The sequence below is a fragment of the Delphinus delphis genome, chromosome 8 (assembly GCF_949987515.2).
Source record: "Delphinus delphis chromosome 8, mDelDel1.2, whole genome shotgun sequence".
Classification (NCBI taxonomy): Eukaryota; Metazoa; Chordata; class Mammalia; order Artiodactyla; family Delphinidae; genus Delphinus; species Delphinus delphis.
The window spans coordinates 26,118,232-26,130,414 of NC_082690.1; the positions used below are offsets into that span (position 1 = coordinate 26,118,232).

At 40.0% G+C, this 12,183-nt stretch overlaps 1 protein-coding gene across 1 annotated transcript in view; it reads right to left on the reverse strand.

Moving 5' to 3' along the window:
* CUL5 (cullin 5) overlaps positions 1 to 12,183 on the reverse strand; it is a 97,309-nt gene that overhangs the window by 80,014 nt on the left and 5,112 nt on the right. The window lies entirely within an intron of this gene.

Genomic DNA, 12,183 nt, shown 5'->3' on the forward strand with positions numbered 1-12,183 from the left:
GAGAAATGGTGACCTGACAACACCAGAGAGGACAAGAGAAGCTCTGTGTTTGACCCTCCTGGACACTGTTTCTTCCTTTAGCTGATCTTAATCTGTATCCTTTCCCTTAATAAACCATAACCATGAGCAAAGCAGTTTTTCAGTTAAGATCTATGAATATTTCTAACAAATTATTGAACCTCAGGGTTTTGGGAACCTCCCAAATTTGCAGCTGATGTCAGAAGTGAGGGTGATCTTGTGTGTAGAGACTGTGCCCTAAACTCTTCACAAAAAGTATATCAAAAATCCATATAAACTCTGAAAGTTGAGGAAGAAAAAAAACCAGAAAGATACTCATCTCATTTTATAATGCTAACAAAACCCTGATACCAAACTGGTGAGGAGAGAACAAGAAATGGTAACTGTAGACCAATCTAATTAGAACATATAGATGCAAAAGTTTTAAAAAATATTAGTAAATTAAACAAATAATACCTCATAATCATGCATGTTTATTTCAGTGATGTGAAAGTGATTCGATATTAAGGGGAAAAAATCAATTCATTACTAAAAAGAGAAGGGGGGCACCCCACATGTGTTACTCATGAGTACTGTTCCTTTTCAAGTTAGGTATGGCCATGTGACTTGCTTTGATCAATAAATTTCAACAAAAATCGTTAATTTGCTAATACAGCAGCACCAAACACCCCTATGAATCACATTATTGTTTTCACCATACAATTGTTGAGAATGTTGTTCACTCGTATGAGATAAGATCCATGTACTGATGTAATGTTCGAACTCCCTGAAATTATATTCCAGAAGCAGTTTCTAAACATATGGTCTAACAAGAACCTACGTCAGGATCACCTAGGATGGTGCTTACACATACCTTTATAAAACCTACCACACGCTGGCTGGATCAGAATCTCTTGAGATGAATCCAGAATTTATATGTTTAGCAAATTCACAATAAAACTACATAAAAATGTTACAGGGTCTATGACCCCAAAAAGGTTAAGAACCACTGACTAACATTAAACTCTTGTGAAAGCAAATGATACTTCTTACATCTACAAACACAGCTGATCCTAAAAGTTACTGTACTTTCTTGCCCCAGGTACCTACTTTTATCACAAAGTATTCTTATTATAGGGACCCATGGGAGATACTCAAAATTTAGTACTGGGATTAACTGTGCTTCTCCCTTGAAAAACTAGTTTGTTTTTACCTTATGAACTTAAGTGAATCATGTAGGTAACTTTGCTTTCCTTAGCGCTGGCTAAAGAGAATTCAGTCAGATTTGAGATTCCATGGTATATACTTCGTGTACTAATCATGGCTGGCTACACTTTTTCTGTTAATATCTTCCTATAACCATCATTTCTTCATTTACTCTTCCCTCTGAGAAAAGGGTGTGCAAATAAACAAATATGGAAGAACCACAGAAAGGACATGCAAATCTTTTCTTGACTATGACATGGAGAAACATAATACCCTCTTAATAAGAGAATATTTTATAATGTCAAATAGGTCTACTTCCATAAGTGATTCTGGCAACTTACAAAATTAAACTTAGTGTAAATCCTGCAATTAAAAATAAAAAACGGGGCTTCCCTGGTGGCACAGTGGTTAAGAATCTGCCTGCCAATGCAAGGGACATAGGTTCAAGCCCTGGTCCGGGAAGATCCCACATGCCGCAGAGCAACTAAGCCCGTGCGCCACAACTACTGAGCCTGCGTTCTAAAGCCTGTGAGCCACGACTACTGAAGCAAGCCCACACGCCTAGACCCCATCCTCCGCAGCAAGAGAGGTCACCACAATGAGAAGCCCGCGTGCCACAACGAAGAGTAGCCCCCACTTGCTGCAACTAGAGAAAGCCCTCGCGCAGCAACAAAGACCCAGCACTGCCAAAAATAAATAAATAAATTTATTTTTAAAAAAATAAAAAATAGGGGCTTCCCTGGTGGCGCAGTGGTTGAGAGTCCGCCTGATGATGCAGGGGACACGAGTTCATGCCCTGGTCTGGGAAGATCCCAAATGCCACGGAGCGGCTAGGCCCGTGAGCCATGGCCGCTGAGCCTACGCGTCCAGAGCCTGTGCTCCGCAATGGGAGAGGCCGCAACAGTGAGAGACCTAAATAAATAAATAAATAATCAAAAAGGTACAGAAGACTAAACAGGTATGAGATAAATACTGGTTAGGCTCTGAAATCTATCAGCTATGGTAAAATGACAGGAAACACTGTCTCTTATTTGATGAAACATACAAGATTAACTACAGAAACATTTTCCTCTAATACTCAGTTAAAGGAGAAACTAAATAATTGAATTTTTCCTATTAAGCTTTTATAATAGATTCCAGAAACGATGTTCAAGCAGTTCTTTGACCTATTCTCTGTTAAAATGAAAAGCATATAATTAAATCAAAACTAAGCAGCAGGACACCAAACCTACTATCTACAAAAGATATTAATAGGCGAAGACACCTTCAAATTACAAACCCTGATTTATGAATTTTTCCAATGGCTAACTAACGGCTGCCTCATCTTTACTGATATGCTACAAGTCTCTTCTGCTTAAGTCTTTCATTACCACTCAGAATAGCTAATAAGTCTAAGATTATCTCACCCACTGGCTCTCTTTCACCAATAGGATTTCAACATTTGCCATATCCTTGTCCCTCTATCCTTCACTTTTTACAGCACAACTAATTCCCTCAGAGGCACTCTTCTTCTCAAACACACAGATGGGCCATGGGGAAGCTGATGGGAGATTGACCATGGGGGATAACTGGGAGAAGACTATTCCAGGCAGAGGAAGCAGCCATTGCAAAGACCCTACAGTAGAAGCATGCCTGATGTATTCAAAGTAGAGCAAAATAAGGACAGAGGAGAGAGTGGATGAGGTCAGGGAAGCAACGTAGGGCCGGATCTTGTAGGGCCTTGCCATTGTAAAAAGTTTGGCTTCTACCATAAGTGAGATAGGGAACCATTAAAAAATTCTGAGCAAGAAGTGACACGATCTGACTTATATTTTTAAATCTTCCTGATTGCTATGCTGAGAATACATTAAAGGGGCAAGTGTTAAACCTGAGTGTAGGAGGCAAGGTTAGAAATAATAGTGACATGGACCAGGGTGGTAGTGAGTAGTAATTAGATTTTATATGTTTTAAAGGTAGTGCTAACAAGATTTCCTGACAGCAGGCATCTGGGATGAGAGAAAGGAATAAAGCCTGACTCTTAAGGTTTTTGTCTAATAAAGTTAATTTGTATATTGGAACAGCAAAACAGAGGCCACCCCATTGGCTCAGCCCACATCAAAAATCTAAACTTAAATCAGCCTGCACATATGGGAAACACCTCACTGTCAAGGAAACACAACACCAATCACAATCCTCTAACTCAGTTTTAGCTAGCTAACCTTACCTAAAAAATAGGACCTGCTTACCTTATAAGGAAATCCCTGACCTCCTAGCCAATCATGCCTTATTTCTGTATTGCCTCTTCTAACATTCTATATATAAAACTCGCTCGGACTTCCCTGGCGGCGCAGTGGTTAAGAATCCGCCTGCCAATGCAGGGGACACGTGTTTGAGCCCTGGTCCGGGAAGATCCCACATGCCACGGAGCAATTAAGCCCATGTGCCACAACTACTGAGCCCGCGTGCCTCGAGCCCGTGCTCCGCAATAAAAGAAGCCACCGCAATGAGAAGCCCACGCACCGCAATGAAGAGTAGCTCCCTGGGCTTCCCTGGTGGCGCAGTGGTTGGGAGTCCGCCTGCCGATGCAGGGGACACGGGTTCGTGCCCCGATCCGGGAGGATCCCGCGTGCCGCAGAGCGGCTGGGCCCGTGAGCCATGGCCGCTGGGCCTGCGCGTCTGGAGCCTGTGCTCCGCAACGGAAGAGGCCACAACAGTGAGAGGCCCCCGTACTGCAAAAAAAAAAAAAAAAGGAGCACAGAAACAGCATGATAACTGATAGGGTAAGAGGGAATCAAAAAAAAAATTTTTTTTATTGGAGTATAATTGCTTTACAATGTTGTGTTATTTTCTGCTGTACAGTGAAGTGAATCAGCTATATGTATACATATATCCCCTCCCTCTTGGACCTCCCTCCCCCCATCCCACCCATCTAGATGGAATACAGTATGTTTGTATACTGATAAGTATGTTCCAAGATATAATACTGATGATGTAGGAGAAAAGAAGGAAATTGTTGGAGAATTTTAAATGCCCTGGACAGGCAAAAGGGAATGGAATCTAATGCACAGATGGAGGAAGTGACTATATGCTAAGAGAAGGCAAAGTACATGGTACGTGCAGATGTGGGTAGGAGGGTAGATGTGGCACCACACCACTGTGAGAAGTTCCTTTTTGATTGCTTCAGCTTCTTAGTGATATGGAAATAAGGAAAATGCTGTGGAAGATGGGGGAGGAGGTGCCAAAATTTTGAGAGAAAAGATGTGAAACAGACATCTAGGAAAGTGGAAGAATAAATGACTATGGAAGTACAGTGCGACTGGGCTCAATTATAGTTTGTGGTCATGAATTTAAAGTGAAAATAGCATGTGTGTATCTTTTTCTCCTGCAACATTCAACTGCATAGATGGCACTAAAAGGTGAAGAGGTGGATCCAGGGTTGTGGTTTTCCCCAGTGAAACAAGAGAGGAGCAAAGGAGTCAAAAGTGTATTCCAGGAAGAGATTACAATGATTGAACAGAGAATTTATGCTGGGTAAGGGGAAGAGAAAGGACAACAGGATGATGAAAGACAGAGCCCTCTGCTTCCAACCAGGATAGAATAACAGGTGCCAGATTTCTCCTCCTGCTTGAACAACTGGAAAACCAAAGGGGAGTACAGGACAGTGTTTCCTGAGAAAAGATAAACAAATGAGATGAGCCCTACAAATGCCCAAGCATACTGCCTAGAGTTTCTAGGACTGAGCATAAGCAGAAGGACCCCAAACAGCCTGGTGGTTTCACTAAGTTTAGGAGACAAGAGTTCAGAGTTTGGGGAGGCCAAGGTGATGAAAATGCGTGGCACAGAGTATCAGAAAAAAGGGAACTGCACACACAGGGAGCTCTGGAGATATGTAGAGGACTCCACTCAAGCCTCTGACTATTAAATATTGACCTATACATGTGAGTGAGAAAACTATCAGAGACTGGGGAAATAATCATTTGAAAGGAGTAGACAAAACAATCACCAGAGTCCACACAGGGCTAGTAATAGTTCACGTTCTGCCAGCCAGAGTGGAAACACTCCTTAATATGCTAGGCATCTGGCAGTCTTCAGAAAGGTATTGCATCTATAATGACACCAAAGTAGCCGTACCTTCGGTGCTGTTTGGACCCACTCTAACTTTAAAAGCAAGCTTCAGAAGGATCAAACTGATTCCAAGTAACTTAACTGTGTCACAGCCAAAATATTTAAAGGAAATTTTAAAAATCCAGCCCCTAAAACATAAAACACACGTCTGGCATCCAATCAAAACTTATCAAGCAGGCAAAGAAGCAGGAAAATATAAACTCACCATCAAGAGAAAAACCAAACAAAGGAAACTGACCCAGAAATGACGTGGATGATAGTTTTAGTAGACAATGATGTTAAACTAGCTATTATGAATACACTCCACACATTTAAGAAAATAGCAGAAAGCATGAACATCACAGAAACAAAAGTTGTTTAAAAACAAGTATTAGGGAGGGATAAATTAGGAGTTCGGGATTAACACATACACACTACTATAAATAAAACAGATAACCAACAAAGACCTACTTTATAGTACAGGTAACTATACTCCATATTTTGTAATAACCTATAAGGGAAAAGAATCTGGAAAAGAATATATATAACTGAATCATTGTGCTGTACACCTGAAACTAAAGCAACATTACAAATCAACTATATGTCAATAAATAAATAAATAAAACTAAAAATAAAAAGAATATCAGTGAGCTGTGAGACAACCTCAAATGACCTCATCTACATATAACCAGAATCTTGGGATTCAGAGAATATTTGAAGAAATAAAGGCTAAAATGTTTCCTAATTTGATGAAAACTATAAACCCAGAGATTTCAGACATTAAACAATGAGGCAGAATCAATGAGTTGGAGACCATAGTGGAGCTGGATGATCAGAATAAAAGCACTAGAATGAGTTAGAAAAACAGGAGAGGGTAATCAGAGTAGGATGCTTGAAACTGGAATGATAAAAAATTTCTGATTACATTTTTGCTTAATTATTCCACTGCAAGACTTTCTACTATTTCTTTCATTACAAATATATGGCATTTGGCTAATTTGGGGTTATAGAAACCAATAAATTTTGTACATGTGATAAATGTGGTACAAAAGAGCATTTCCTTTTATCTTTAAATAGTTTCCTTTACATTTCCAAGGGTAGTTCAAACATTTGAGATCTGTGATAAAATGAGTTCAGCTATTTATACCCTCTATTATTTAACTTCAGTATAGATCACTCCATCACTTTTATCGTTTTACCTTATAACATCTGATTGCCAATTATGTGTCAGGTTCTATTCTAAATATATACCTACAAATATTAATTTATTTAATCTTTACAACTACCCTATGTGTTAGGTGACATTATTATCATTTAAGAGGTGAAAAAACTGTACACTGTAATTAGGTTAGGTTACTTCCCTAAGGTTACAAGCAGTAAGTGGCAGGGCAAGGGGTCAAATCCAAGCAGTTTAGTTCTGTTACAGCCACATTCTTAAATACTCCCTGGACCTTTCCTGGAAGAGGAATGGTAGGACTTCTAACCTATGGGCCAGATCCAGCCCTTGGCTTCACCTCATCAGGCTTATAAACTGAAGGAAAAAAAAAATCTATGATTATAAAAATTTAGTGGCAATTATCTAGAAGCCATAAGGTGGAAGCATCACTACATAAAAGACATATTTCTCTTTAAACATAGTGGGGGAGTGGGAGGACACATTTTTCCACTGCAATGAAAAATTTCACATTCCACTTCCCTTTAAAACTTTTAGGTTTCTTTTGACCCATAAATGAGTCAAAAAAAAAGCTTTTAGAATTCTTTTATAGAGGTAAAAAAAATTTTTTAACAAATTCTGACAATGCTTGTACTTTTAAAAACCCAAACAACTAATTTTAAGGACAAAAAATAACTACTAATGAAAGAGTTTGAACTTATTTTGGGGGTGGGATTCTTAATCATTCATTACTACACTTATTCATTCAACAAACATCTGACTACCTGCTGTACATGAAGAATTATGCTAGTCACTGGGACACATAAATGAAAGGTCCTCAAGTAATTCACTTTCCAGTACAGTATTTCTTAAATTGGGGATAATGGACCCGTGCTTGCTCTGCCTGTTGGATAATACAACATGGCTCTCAGATTTCTGACTTGAATGAATGGCTGGTGGAATCACTGACCATAGAAAAAAAATGCCAGGGGAATAATGCATTTGAGTTGGATGGTTTATAAGAGGTGATGCATTTTGGATGTACTGTCCAATAAAAGCAAATGTTGAAGTTGTAACTCTTGGGGTTCATTTCTTTTTCCCTGCGTTCTCCCTTCTTCTTTCCTTATTTTAAATAAGATAAACGCTTACCTACTACTGAATTGCTTTTTACTTAATGTAAAACCCCGAGGGCTGAGGGGAAAAAAAAAGTGTAGGAACTTCCCTGGTGGTCCAGTGGTTAAGACTCTAAGCTCCCCATGCAGGGGGCCTGGGCTTGATCCCTGGTCAGGGAACTAGATCCCACATGCATGCTGCAACTAAGAGTCCACATGCCACAACTAAAAAGATCCTGCATGCCACGACGAAGATCCCACGAGACACAATTAAGACCCAGCGAAGCCAAAATAAATAAATAAATATTAAAAAAAAAATCAGTGTAAAGTTTCTCACAAACAATTAGGAGAGGATAAAAACGGTAAAGAAAAATGAAAAGAAAAACAGGTGAACAAAGGTTCAGCTCCCTTTCCCTGCTCTAATCAGTACAAAGAAATCAGGATCTCTTAATATAACATGTTGGTTGCCCAGACCCAAATAAACTACATTCAGCTTTACCTGAAAAATATTCCCTAGTAGAAGTATCAGTTCTAAAACAATTTTGACAGTAAAGTCCCACAATCTCTTATTTATAGCCCTGGTGGTTGTTTCAAAGATAAACAAACGTGCACTAGGAAGAAGGTAAATTACAGAAAAAAAATAATTTTTTGTAATATATTGGAGTGGAGGGAGGTGTTATAGGCCAGTAATGAAAGATGCTATATAGATCTTTCTAGAATATATCATTGATTCAAAAATCTGCACACCTCCCACTGAAATTCAAAACTGCTTTTTCAAGCAATGAATTCATCTACAACAATTCCATGTTACCTGATCCCAAGAAAGAATAGAGGTATAACTGCTTATGTATAAATATAAAATTTGGTACTATGTTAAAAAATAGGAGTGCTTAAATAAACACATGAGAAACAGAAAACCCTACTGGCTTGCAAAATGTTTTAAAAGTAATAGAGGGCTTCCCTGGTGGCGCAGTGGTTGAGGGTCCGCCTGCTGATGCAGGGGACATGGGTTCATGCCCCGGTCCAGGAGGATCCCACATGCCGTGGAGCGGCTGGGCCCGTGAGCCATGGTCGCTGAGCCTGCGCATCCGGAGCCTGTGCTCCGCAACGGGAGAGGCCACAACAGTGAGAGGCCCGTGTACCACAAAAAACAAAAAACAAAAACCACATTTGCAATCCCCATTAAACAAAAGAACCACAAAACTACAGTATATATTCGAATACTGGCAATTCTCAATATGTTCCAGCCACACCACCCTTTTAAAGGTGTTACTCAAATATGCCAAGCTCACCACTGCACCTCAGACCTTTGCCTAGAAAGCAAATCATTTGGGTCTCAGTGTTACTGTCACCTCAGAGAAGCCTTCCCAAGTCAACTTAAGAAGAATGTCATTCCCTTTTCCTTTCTGCAGATCCAGAGCCAAGGTCTTGAGCAGGTAGGACAGTTACTTTGATTGGCTATGAGAATGAAATTTTAATTCAGACTAAACAGTACTTTTTTAAATTTTTGGCTGCACCGCTCGGCTTGCAGGATCTTAGTTCCCCAGACAGGGATCGAACCCGAGCCCCCCCGCAGTGGAAGTATGGAGTCCTAACCTCTGGACCTCCAGGAAATTCCCTAAACAATACTTAAAAAAAAAAAAACGGAAAACTATGGGATCTGGCTGAAATGTCATCAAATAGCAGGGAAGGAAAATTCAACAGAACATAATTGAAAGCTGTATTTAGGGGAAAAAATTATTTTCTGCTGTAAATAAGTAAGTAAAATAGTGGCACCATCTTCTGAGCACTCTTGATTATACTGTTTTCATCACAGACCTCATTACTATAAAAACTTCCCAATGTGTTAACTTATTTCTCTGGTGTTAGTACTTATGCATTAGCATATAAGCTCCAAACACTAGGGACCTTGTCTGTCTTATTCACTGCTGTATCACTGACACTTAGAATAGGATTCAGCACAGAGTGGATACTAATTTATCTGTGGAATGAACAAGCCCAGTTATACAGATCAAATATCCTTGATGTTACTTACCTCTATGTACTCCATGTATAATGACCAACGTTTTAACCTGAGCTGTAACTTGTTTACTTGTTTACAGAGCCTATAAGGCACCAATTTACTCTATCACTATACCAAGGCAAGAGTCATGACTTTCTGTGATACAACTTAGGTTCACTAGGACCCTAACAAAATACCTAATAAGAAACACCTGTCTGTCTCTCTTTTCCACCCTTCTTCTCTGTCCACCAGATGGATGCCTAGTGTCCTCTTGAAAACCTCCTGCAGTCTGAAATTCCTCTCTTCTAATCCATTGATAAATGACTGATCTCTAAAGTGTACCTTAAACTGCCACTTCCTGTTAGTAGCTTTAATTTACATATATCACCTCCAGATTATGGTAACTGCTCACTCATTTATATTTTCACAGAACATGAAAGATTTTCACATTTATATTTATCACAGTTTTATAGTAAGTGATGATTTAGTCCTCTATTCCCACTCCCACCTCTAGTGATGGCCAATCTACACACCCTCGAATTGGTTTTCTCCCTCGGCTGTGAGTGTCAAATGTAACCAGGTCTCTAGGACAGGCCAGTGGAGTGAAGGAAGGTGGCCCTAAGGATCACATTCCTCTTAGATGTCCATTCAAAAGGGCAATTTCCATCAACCCAATGAAAAGTTGCGTTCTAAATAAGGCTCTCATTTATGTTTAAATAGACATTAAAAAGAATTATCCAGTTGTGTATCTTAACCACATTCACTGACACTATTCAAATCTTGGTATCACATCCATATTCTTTGCCAAGCATGTTCTACCAAATTTTCCCCTAATCATCACCTACAAAAAGTCTACCCATTCTTCAAAATCCAGCTCTAATGCTTTCTCCATAAAACTTTGGAGATCACCAGCAGTGATCTCCTATGTCTATGAGGGACCAATACAACTCATAGCACTCCTAAAGTTCTTGCCTTTAAACAAATCATTAGTACTTTATCTCCTTTAGTATCTGTAGTAGTATAATTCCCAAAGAGCATGGACATTGTTCTGCATTATCTTTGCATCCCGGTGCCTTGCACATGTGTCTATAAAATTATTTAAATAAAAAATAAATTCTACACACACTTTGAACTACTTCTTTGTATTTCCATTTTCTTTCCTCTCAAAGGGTAAAAAAGTTTCCACTGAAAAAAGTAGTGTCCTCCATATTTCAGTTTTAAGTTTGGATTGCCTTGTGGGTTGGTTTTATACCTCTACTCCCCTCTCTCCCCCTCTCTAGATCTACTTAGAAGGGAATAAAGGCAGAAAATTCCTCCCTTTAACCAATCAACACTCATTTACTGAGCATCTACAATGCATGCACTAGACTTCTCTTTTCAATCAACTATCACTCATTTATGGAGCACCTACCACGAGTAATCACTGTGCTAAATGGTTAAAGCATCAACAGATTATAAAGTCCCTAAACTAATACTGCTTACAATCTAGAAAGGGAGTTAGATATATATGTAAACATATCCTGTAACTAATACAGAAGGCAAAATGTTAAGTGCTACACTACTGAGCCTACGCGTCTGGAGCTTGTGCTCTGCAACGAGAGAGGCCGCAACAGTGAGAGGCCCGCGCATCGCGATGAAGAGTGGCCCCCGCTTGCCACAGCTAGAGAAAGCCCTCGTACAGAAACGAAGACCCAACACAGCCATAAATAAATTAATTAATTAAATTTTAAAAAATGTTAAGTGCTAGAATAGATTGATGTAGTGCTATGCCTGTGCAGAGTAAGCAACAATTAAATTCCAAATGAGAACACTAAAAAGAAAGGAGGGGGACTTCCCTGGTGGTTCAGCAGTTAAGACTCTGCGCTCCCAATGCAAGGTGCCCAGGTTCAATCTCTGCTCAGGGAACTAGATCCCGCATGCTGACACTAAAGATCTTGCACACGGCAACGGAGATGCTGTATGCCACAACTAAGACCCGGCACAGCCAAATAAATAAATACATATTTTAAAAATTAAAAAAAAAAAGACGAAGAAAGGAGGTATCTAGGCTGGGTCTTGATGACTAAATAGGATTTTGACAGGGTAATACTGAGGGGGGGGATTCCTGACAGGAGAAACAGCAAAGAGGGACTTCCCTGGTGGTCCAGTGATAAAGAATCTGCCTTCCAATGCAGGGGACACAGGTTCGATACCTGGTCGGGGAACTAAGATCCCACATGCCACAGGGCGACTAAGCCCACACACCACAACTACTGAGCTCACACAAGAGAGCTTGCGTGCCACAACTACAGAGCCTACGTGCCCTGGAGCCCATGCACCACAATTAGAGAGAGAAAACTGACACACCGCAACTAGAGGAAAGCCCATGTGCCCATAAATAAATATTAAAAAAAAAAAAACAACGAAACAACAAACAAAAAGTCTTGAAGACTCTGGTATGCAGTAAATCAAGAAGTAACTAGCCAGGTAGAGGGAGGGGTAAGGGTGTGTGTGTGCGTGTGTGCGTGTGTGTGCGCGCACGTGTGTGTGTGTGTGTGTGTGTGTGTGAGAGAGAGAGAGAGAGAGAGAGAGAGAGAGAGAGAGAGAGAGAGAAAGAGAGAGAGAGGAGTGGGGGAGAGGGAGGAGAGAGG